Raw genomic sequence first — 9,144 nt, forward strand, 5'->3', positions numbered from 1 at the left:
GTCTACTTAACTATTTCTAAATGGACTAAAAGCTAAAATATACAGTAGCCTTTTCCAGATTTTGACCTATAGCCAGGCACTTCAAAAGTGATAGAGAGAAATACTGCATCAGTGGCAGTGCCTTTGTGGTTCACTGTGTATGTCAGCTGCCTTCAGAAGGAGAGGTTGGGAGTTCTAATCTGGGGTGTGCACAGACTGAACTTTCATCTCTGTTTTTTTAGGCAGCAAAGTTATTTGTATTTGAATACAAGTGGAAATGGGCGTAACTATCTTCTTTTAGTTTTTATTACACTTCTAATTAATTTCAGGATATTAAAGCAGGCGGTGCTGTAATATGTCTCCTCTATCGGGAATCGAACCAATAGTCCACCTGTCAGGTAGCAACACAGACACAGCTACTCAGCCCGCTGAGCTATAAGCTGTTTGGAGTTCACCTTCTGAATTCTACACACTGTGTTCACACTGAAAACAGAGCATAAAGGGTGAGATAGGTTGGAATTGGACGAGTGAGCAGCTGTTCATCTGACTGAGGTAGAGTCAGAGACTGACTAAACTCCTACATCAGCTTATTTCTATCAGTGTTCAAACTACTGATGATGATAAAAGAAGGGCATGACAGGTGCTGCCTGAGGGAGGGATTGAACAAACAACCTTCAAACATCACACAACATCCACATGTTTATGTGAGTGAGCTACAGCCCACTTCCTCTTGCAATGCTTTCATATTGTAGCTTTAAACCTTGATCTGTGACTGTTGAAGTAGGTCTGACAAGAAGGAGATAAGAGAGGAATATGACTACCGGTATGTGATTTGAAAAAGAAAGTTGCGCTTCACAATTAGGAAGTTCTTTACCGGACTTAAGAGCCTGAAATCTTCAGTAAATATCCTGCAGTCTTTTATTTTTTAAGATGATTTTTTTGGGGGGCATTTCTGCCTTTATTTAGATAGGACAGTTAGGCAGACAGGAAAGGTGAGGATAGAGAGAGGGGATGACATGCAGCAAAGGACCTCAGGGACCCGGGCCTCCATCGTATGTGCTACCAGGTGTAGCGCACGGTATCCTGCCGTCTTTGATATGTCACCTGGACCAGATCTTTCCAGGTACTAAATCGGCTGGGATCCAGTAGATCTGGATGCTGGTTGATCTGTGTGAGGCCACTAAACAGGATTCTTCAAGTCAGGGAGTGGTGTGTGTGTGTGTGTGTGTGTGTGGTGAACAGGCCATTGTTCAGAGGGCATAACGAGAAAAGCTCTGTTGTATCTGTGAGCTTATGTCAGCTGTTTTTACTCTGATGGTTTTGGCTCCAGTTTGGATCTCCTTATCAGTTTATCATCTTGCTGCTGATTCCTCTGATCCATGTCCACTGCCAAGGCTATAAAGACCATGTGCTAAAACTGGGGGACTGCTGGTTACACTTCAAGCCTTGGCAAGTGGCAAACCCATCAAAGTCTGAGGACCCAGAGGGAGATGTTTCAAGGGTGTAGACTAGTTGATGTGCAGATGATTGAATGGCAAATGATGATGGTTTTATGATGGGCTTTTAGACACTTAACAAAAATCTTTTCTCTAGTGGAAAATAAATAACAAGTTACCCTGGTCCAGCAGTACCTAATGGACAAGGTGTATGCTTTTGGATCAGAAGACTGAGGGTTTGAGTCCCTTTGTGGTAAACTTTCTAGTTCAGCAATTCCAGAAGTTTCTTTTAGAGCTTCAGGCATTATACTCTGATTGGTAGTAGGCCTAGTTGTCAGTTTGTGACATGGTTTTTCTATGAAAAAGGTGCACGTAATGCTTAAAAGCTGGGGGGAGCATGAGACGAGAGAGACAAACAACATTACATCATATCTGTCTGTCATGTATTAAAATTAAAGTAACTAGCCTGTTTTGAAAATGTAAGGGGTAGAAAGTACAGATATTTGTGTTAAATTGTAGGGAGTAAAAGTAAAAACTTGTCAGAAAAATAAATACTCAGTAAAGTACAGATACCTGAAAATCCTACTCAAGTACAGTAACAAAGTATTTGTACTTAGTTACTTCCCATCTCTGGGTTTAGGCATAAGGAGTGATGATTGGTTAGGTATTAATAATATCAGGGTAAGAAAAATCACACAATGGAAATAGGCCTTTTGATTCATTGACTTTATTTATGGATATAAAGACAATAAAAGATCCAAGGGATAGCAATGTAAAAGTGTAAACACTTATTTCCAACATGGTCCCTGATGTTTTATTGTGTTCTCTTCTGTTCTCAACCTCAATGATTTTTTAAATGTACTGTACTGTATGTATTCCTGCTGGGCAGTTGTATACATACATTTTTATCAATTATCAAATAAATTCAATCAACCATTCAATCAAAAGGCTTTTTCCATTGTGGACTTTTTCTTACCCTGATATTAACCTAACCAATCATCACTCCTCATTCCTAAACCTATCCAATCATCACTCTGCATTTCTGAACCCAACCCATCACTCTTGTCTAAACCTTTGCATGTGAAAGTTTTTGCCATTGCCTTGTGGTCACTTGTAGTATTATAGCTATACATTTTTTATATTCTTTGGCCAAATTAATTTAAAAACTAAATTTATTTTGAATGTGCTAACGTGCCATATCTGGTTTTATTTGGGGGGGGGAGGGGGGGGGGACTTCATTATAAAGTAACTTTGAGTCATGAAAATCGACTATTTTCTTAGCACCCCCACATATTGGTCTAGCCTCCGCCGAGCCCCCCCCTTAAAAGAAAATTCTGGAGCCGTGCCTGTTCCTTTCATTTTATTGCCCAAAATTGTAGTTTGAGTAGTTAAACTACACAAAAATTACCAAAAAGTAGTTTAACTACTTGACTCACTACGCAAATATGAATGAAGTTAACTCCCTTTTTTCCAAGGTGACTCCTTATTTCCCCACCACCCAAATTCCTCCAATATTTTGAATTAACTTCAAAATCTGCCCATTTACTACACCTGTTAAAAAAGTAACACCAAAAATCTATTATCACTGCTGTTTCCAAAATGTAGTTTCCACGGTTACGTTTTTGGCAGTTCTCATTCAATTTCTTCCTACCATCTTCACTGAGAACTCAGTCGACTGCTTCTTTTTTGGCTGCATGGGAGTCAATGAGAGTCTCACATTCCAACCAATATCCTGGTGTTTGTCTGTCTGTTTGAGTCACCTGAACTCTGCTGGTCTGTCTCCTCTAATCTGTGTCTTGTGCCACGTTTTGGCTGTTATCAGTGCATTCAGAAGTGACAGGACTGATAACTGTCTATAAATTACTATTCAGTTTAACTCAAATGTAGATAGGCTGCACCCCCTGCAAATTATTTAGCTATAAAGTTACAGTTAGTCAAACAATAGATAGCTACATACAGTATTCATTCACTGTCCATGTGCATCAGAGAGAATTTAGAAGTGGGTATACTCAATGCTGACTGAAAAATACAGTAAGTGGGTATACTTTGTATCTGCACTACATCACTGGTTACACCTTGATGAACCTTTTAGAAGGAATTAAGTTTATGATGTGAATTGTTAGCTGTTTGTATATTTGTATGGGAGACTTGTCAGCATCAAGCTGCCCATGTTGCTGCTCCTCTGAGCTGTTCATTGCATCCTCATGCACTTTATGTGTGCTGGAAACATTTCACTTTTGATGTTGGAGACCCCTGTGGCCAAAAGCGTTTACGTCTCTAAGCTGTAGCTTAATATTTTAGCTTTTCTGCTTCCTCATACTGTAGTGTACACAATATCAAAATTGGCATAGCCTGTTACTCCATCGTTTACGGCAGGATTTTGTGTTATTTTTACACTCCCTCTGTGTGTGTGTGTGTGTGTGTGTGTGTGTGTGTGTTCAAGATTCAAGATTTTTATTGTCACTCCGTAGTACAAGTATCACGTGTCAAATTCTTGTGCTGTGAACTCCGTTTACAACATAGTACAAATATAACAGGGCATATGAGTGCAAAAACAACAAGAGACACAACAAGCAATAAGGCAGTAGAGTGATAAGACAAGTCAGAGACAGTGGCATATTCACTGCACATAGGTGCACGTCATGTGCATACTTGGACGTACTTAAACATTTTGAATTCAACGTATTTGACGTACAGGTGCAAATAGCATACCTAATTAAACATACAATTAAACATTACACATACATAATGGTAGCATCTACAGTGCGGTACAGTACAGCTACTACACTATTTGTGTATGTTAAGGAGTCTCGTGGCCTGCGGGAAGAAACTGTCCCCTCAAGCGATTTGTGCGTGCTTTTGGGACCCTGTATCTTCTCCCTGAGGGTAACAGGGAGAACAGGCTGTTGTGGGGATGGTTTGTGTCTTTGATGATCTTCAGGGACCTCCTGAGGCACCGCTGGTTATACAGTTCCTGCAGTTCTGGCAGCTCACATCCTGTTACGTGCTGGGCCACGCGTCTCACTCTCCGTAGCACCCTGCGGTCCATGGTGGTACAGTTCCCGTACCAGGTGGTGAAGCAGCCAGTCAGCAGGCTTTCAATGGTGTCTCTGTAGAAGTCCCTAAGGATTTCTGGCCTTAGCCCAAATTTCTTTAGGCGCCTGAGTCCGTGTAGTCGCTGTTGGGCCTTTTTGACAACAGTGGCGGTGTGACCGGCCCATGTCAGGTCCTGGTGGATGTTGACTCCCAGGTACTTGAAGCTGTCCACCCTTTCCACCACTGTGCCGTTGATGGTGATTGGGGGGTGTGCGCCCCCCCCCTCCTGTAGTCTACAATGATCTCCTTGGTCTTGGAGACGTTCAGAGAGAGGTGGTTGTCCTGGCACCACTGTTCTAGGGCCTGTGTGTGTGTGTGTGTGCACACACACATGCGCCCACGTGCATGTCCATGCATGTGTGCGTGTGTATGTGTGTGTGTCTGTGTACGTGTGTGTACGTGTGTGTGTGTGTGTGTGTGTGTGCATGTGTGTGTGTGTGTGTGTGTGTGTGTGTGTGCGTCTGCATAGTGTGGGTTGACAGCTATGTGCACTGGGTGTTTTGTGAAAGAGTTCCTGACTCAGCTGTGCTTTTTATGTCAAACCAATCCCTAACTTGATCCTTCTAGAGGGCCAGCTTCAAACACAAATCCAAATCTCTTAAATCACTGAGACAGGAAGCTCGCTTTCAAGCTGCCTTACATCGAACTCGCAGAAAAATAACTTGGGCAAGAAATGTTGCAAAAATGGAAGTAAAAAATCCCAGGAACAATATCAGCATCATGGGTGAGATGCACATGAAGGCTTTGAAACTCCCCCAAAAATAAAACCATAAAACACTCGTCACTCGGTAGAGGGCATACCGTTTGTAAGTTGGGAGCCTTTTTGTGATTGAACATGGCCATTACAGCGCCACCCCCGTTCGCCAGTTGTTCTCGCCATGTTCTCCCAAATTGTACGCAATTTGGTCTTATCTTCACTCTGAACTAAAGCTGTTCTGGCACCTCTCATTTATGAATATTATTATTATGTAAACACTTTTGTTCCCTTTTCTTTTCTCTCTCTCCCCCCCCCCGTTTTTTTTTTAACATCTTTACAGTTTTTCATTTCAGTTTGTCATTGTTCAGGCTTATAAACTAGAGAATCTGTTGGCATTAATGAATAATGACACGTACAGCAAACTACTGTCATTCAGGATTGTTGTAACTTCCTCACTCTGTGTTTAATTCTGTTCCTCATCAAGTAAATGGTAGCAATTACTGATGTGTGTTTTCTCTATTTTTCTGGCTATGTCACATTTTCTCTCACTATTTCTCTTGACTCTCATCCCTTCAACTAAACGGTGTGTATAAGCAGAAAGCAGCCATTGGTGGATGTTTTGTGGCAGAAACCCACCCAACCCCCCGCCCTGGTGATCACGCCCTTCAGAGTGATATAAGACATATTTCTTTGGAATGGTTGGGAAATCTTTGCATTCATATTTATGGCAAAGGTTCACCAATCTATCCTGACCCTTTAAACAAACCCATCAGCGGAGACTATAGGCAGGAGCTCCTATTTCACACCTCTGCCTCTGCTGAAGCCTGGGGGGGCCGGACGAGTAATGACTGCTGCTGCGCTCTTTGCCAGCAAAGCAACTTTTCCCCTCCGCTCACATCTTTTATTTTGCCAGTGCATGCTGCTCCACCTGCCTCATTTCTCACCTCCGTCACCCCAGTGTGTGGTTGGCTCACGCTGATGCGTCTCTGTATGTGCCTCTACAGTGTATTTGTATGGCTGTGCGATTGTTGCATCAGATACCAGGCGGAGGTGGTCTGTGGAGAGAGAGAGAGAGCATGTGTATGTGTGTGGAGAGAGAGAGAATGAGCATGTGTGTAGTTCAGTTATGTTTAAAGCCAATCGTACGCAAGCATGACTGTGGCACATGGATCACAGTCATAGATTACATATCACACAACATGGAGGCCATTTACACCTGGCATTAACATGCATTTTCTGCGATATCGGATAGTGCTTGCTTGACCACATTAGCCTGATTTCATTTACACCTGGCATTAGCATGCGTTTTGGGTGATCAGGTTGCAACCTGATTGCAACCTGATCACCCAAAACGCATGCTAATGCCAGGTGTAAATCGCATTGCATTTACACTTGCATTTACACTTGTTTCAATGTGGTCACAATTTTGCGTCCCTGACCACATCCGGAGGTGGTTTGGCCGATCAGATCGCAATCCGTCCTCAATGTATCTTGGGGGTGTTTACACATGTACTTTCAAGTGGTCAAGCACTATGTGATTGCAATCTGATCACAGAAAACGCATGTTAGTGCCAGGTGTAAATGGCCTCATATACTGTAGCATATACAGTACATACTACACATTTTACTAGACTAGATGATATACATTGCAATACTACACAAACACAGCATATCTTTAGAGTGTGGGAGAAACCCGAGCAGCCGAAGGACCGGGGTGGAGATTTGAACCCACAACCTTCTTGCTCTAATGGGACAGGGCTAACCACTGAGCAACCATGCCATGTGTGCTTTGACTAGCCTACCTGTGTGTGTGTGTGTGTGTGTGTGTGTGTGTGTGTGTGTGTGTGTGTGTGTGTGTGTGTGTGTGTGTGCGTGCGTGCGTGTGTGTGTGTGTGTGCGTGCGTGTGCGTGCGTCAGAGGAAGCACCCACTGCTGGTGCTGTGGGATTGTTTTCCTCGTGCATTTCTCCGCCCGTGTCTCTGGACTGGTGACAATGAGTGGAGGTGAGAGGGCAACAGTACCAATGCAACACCATTCATCACACATGTCAACCAGCTAGACCAGCTGCTCGGGACAGCGCCGGAAATTAGCATTTCATCTCTCTCTCTCTTGCAATCTCTGTCCGTCTCAGCCTCTATCTATGTATTACCTTCACAGCCCACGTTTGATAAATGACTCTAGAAGCCACACAGTTTTCCACCTGTTTGTTGGGATGAAAACATGACATTGTTGACAAAGGAGTACAGAATCACCTGCACACTTTCCATGTTGAGCTTGTGTCAGCAGAGGAGTTGGTTTCCTCTGATAAGACACTGTCCTGTCCTGTCCTGTTGACTGGGAAGATCAATGGTCCTTAATGACAGGCTGTGGGAATGATAATGACCATGTTATTGGTTAATTACATTACATTACATTACATTACGTCATTTGGCAGACGCTTTTATCCAAAGCGACTTACAATAACACATTTTTGTCAGCAATAGAGCAATCAACTACGGAGCACAGTCTATGATAACTACAACTTCTGAAGGAACAGTGGTACAAGTTTAGGTTATAGTTTTTTTTTTTTTTTTTTAGAAAGAGAGAGAACGAAGTTAGATCAAGAAGGGCCCAGATGGAGCCTGAAAACGTGTGTCTTTAGTCTTTTCCGAAAGATCGGCAGTGATTCAGCTGTCCTGACCGAAGGTGGAAGCTCGTTCCACCATTGAGGTGCCAGGGACGAGAAGAGTCGAGATCGGGATGAGCGACTTTTGAGCCCCCGTAGCGAAGGAGGGGCGAGGCGACCTGCACTGGTGGAGGAGCGAAGGGAGCGCTGAGAGGTTTGGAACCTGACCATATATTGCAGGTACAGGGGAGCTGACTGGTGTACAGCCCTGTAGGCCAGTACCAGTGTCTTGAATTTGATACGGGCCGAGATGGGAAGCCAGTGGAGGTCCTGGAAGAGGGGAGTGACGTGAGAGAATTTGGGTTGGTTGAATACCAGACGGGCTGCAGCGTTCTGAATGAGCTGAAGCAGTCGGATATCGGTGGCAGGTAGGCCGGCCAGGAGCATGTTGGAGTAGTCCAGGCGGGAGATGACAAGAGACTGGACCAGGAGTTGAGTCGCTTCTCTTGTGAGAAAGGGACGGATTTCGCGGATGTTGTAGAGAGAGAACTTACAGGAGCGTGCTGTCGCAGCTATGTTGGCTGAGCAAGACAGCTGGTTGTCAAGGATCACCCCAAGGTTCTTAGCTGTTTGGGAGGGAAGTACAGTGGTGTTCAATGGAGATGGAGAGATCTGCGAGAGGGCAGTCTTTCCCTGGGAGGAAGAGTAGCTCTGTCTTACCAAGGTTGAGCTTGAGGTGGTGGGCAGACATCCAGTCGCCAATGTCTTTGAGGCATGCAGAGATGCGAGCCTCGATTTGAGTGTCGGAGGGGGGGAAGGAAAGGAAAAGCTGGGTGTCATCAGCATAGCAGTGATAAGAAAAGCCATGAGAAGAGATCACATAGGCAAGGGATCTGATATAGAGAAGGAAAAGTAAGGGGCCCAGGACTGAGCCCTGGGGGACACCGGTGGTAAGAGGACAGGATCTGGAGAGGGACCCTCTCCATGAGACCTGGTATGAGCGGTTCGAGAGGTAGGAAGCAAACCAGGAGAGTGCAGAACCTGAAATGCCGAGGTCAGACAGAGTGGAAAGAAGGATTTGGTGGTTGACTGTATTGAAGGCAGCAGACAGGTCAAGGAGGACAAGAACAGAGGTTAATGTGGAGGGTAATACATTTACCATGTGCTGCCAGGGCTAAGTGGCCAAAGCTCTCCATACACACTGCACAAATGAATTCCCAACTAAACACTTTGCTTGTAAAAAGTTACTGGTTTGGTGCTCATCACAGACACATTTAATGGTATAATGACTATCACTGTTATGATTTCATGAATGAACAAAATAAACAAAT

Source organism: Poromitra crassiceps, assembly GCF_964638095.1.
Source record: "Poromitra crassiceps genome assembly, chromosome: 5".
Lineage (NCBI taxonomy): Eukaryota > Metazoa > Chordata > Actinopteri > Beryciformes > Melamphaidae > Poromitra > Poromitra crassiceps.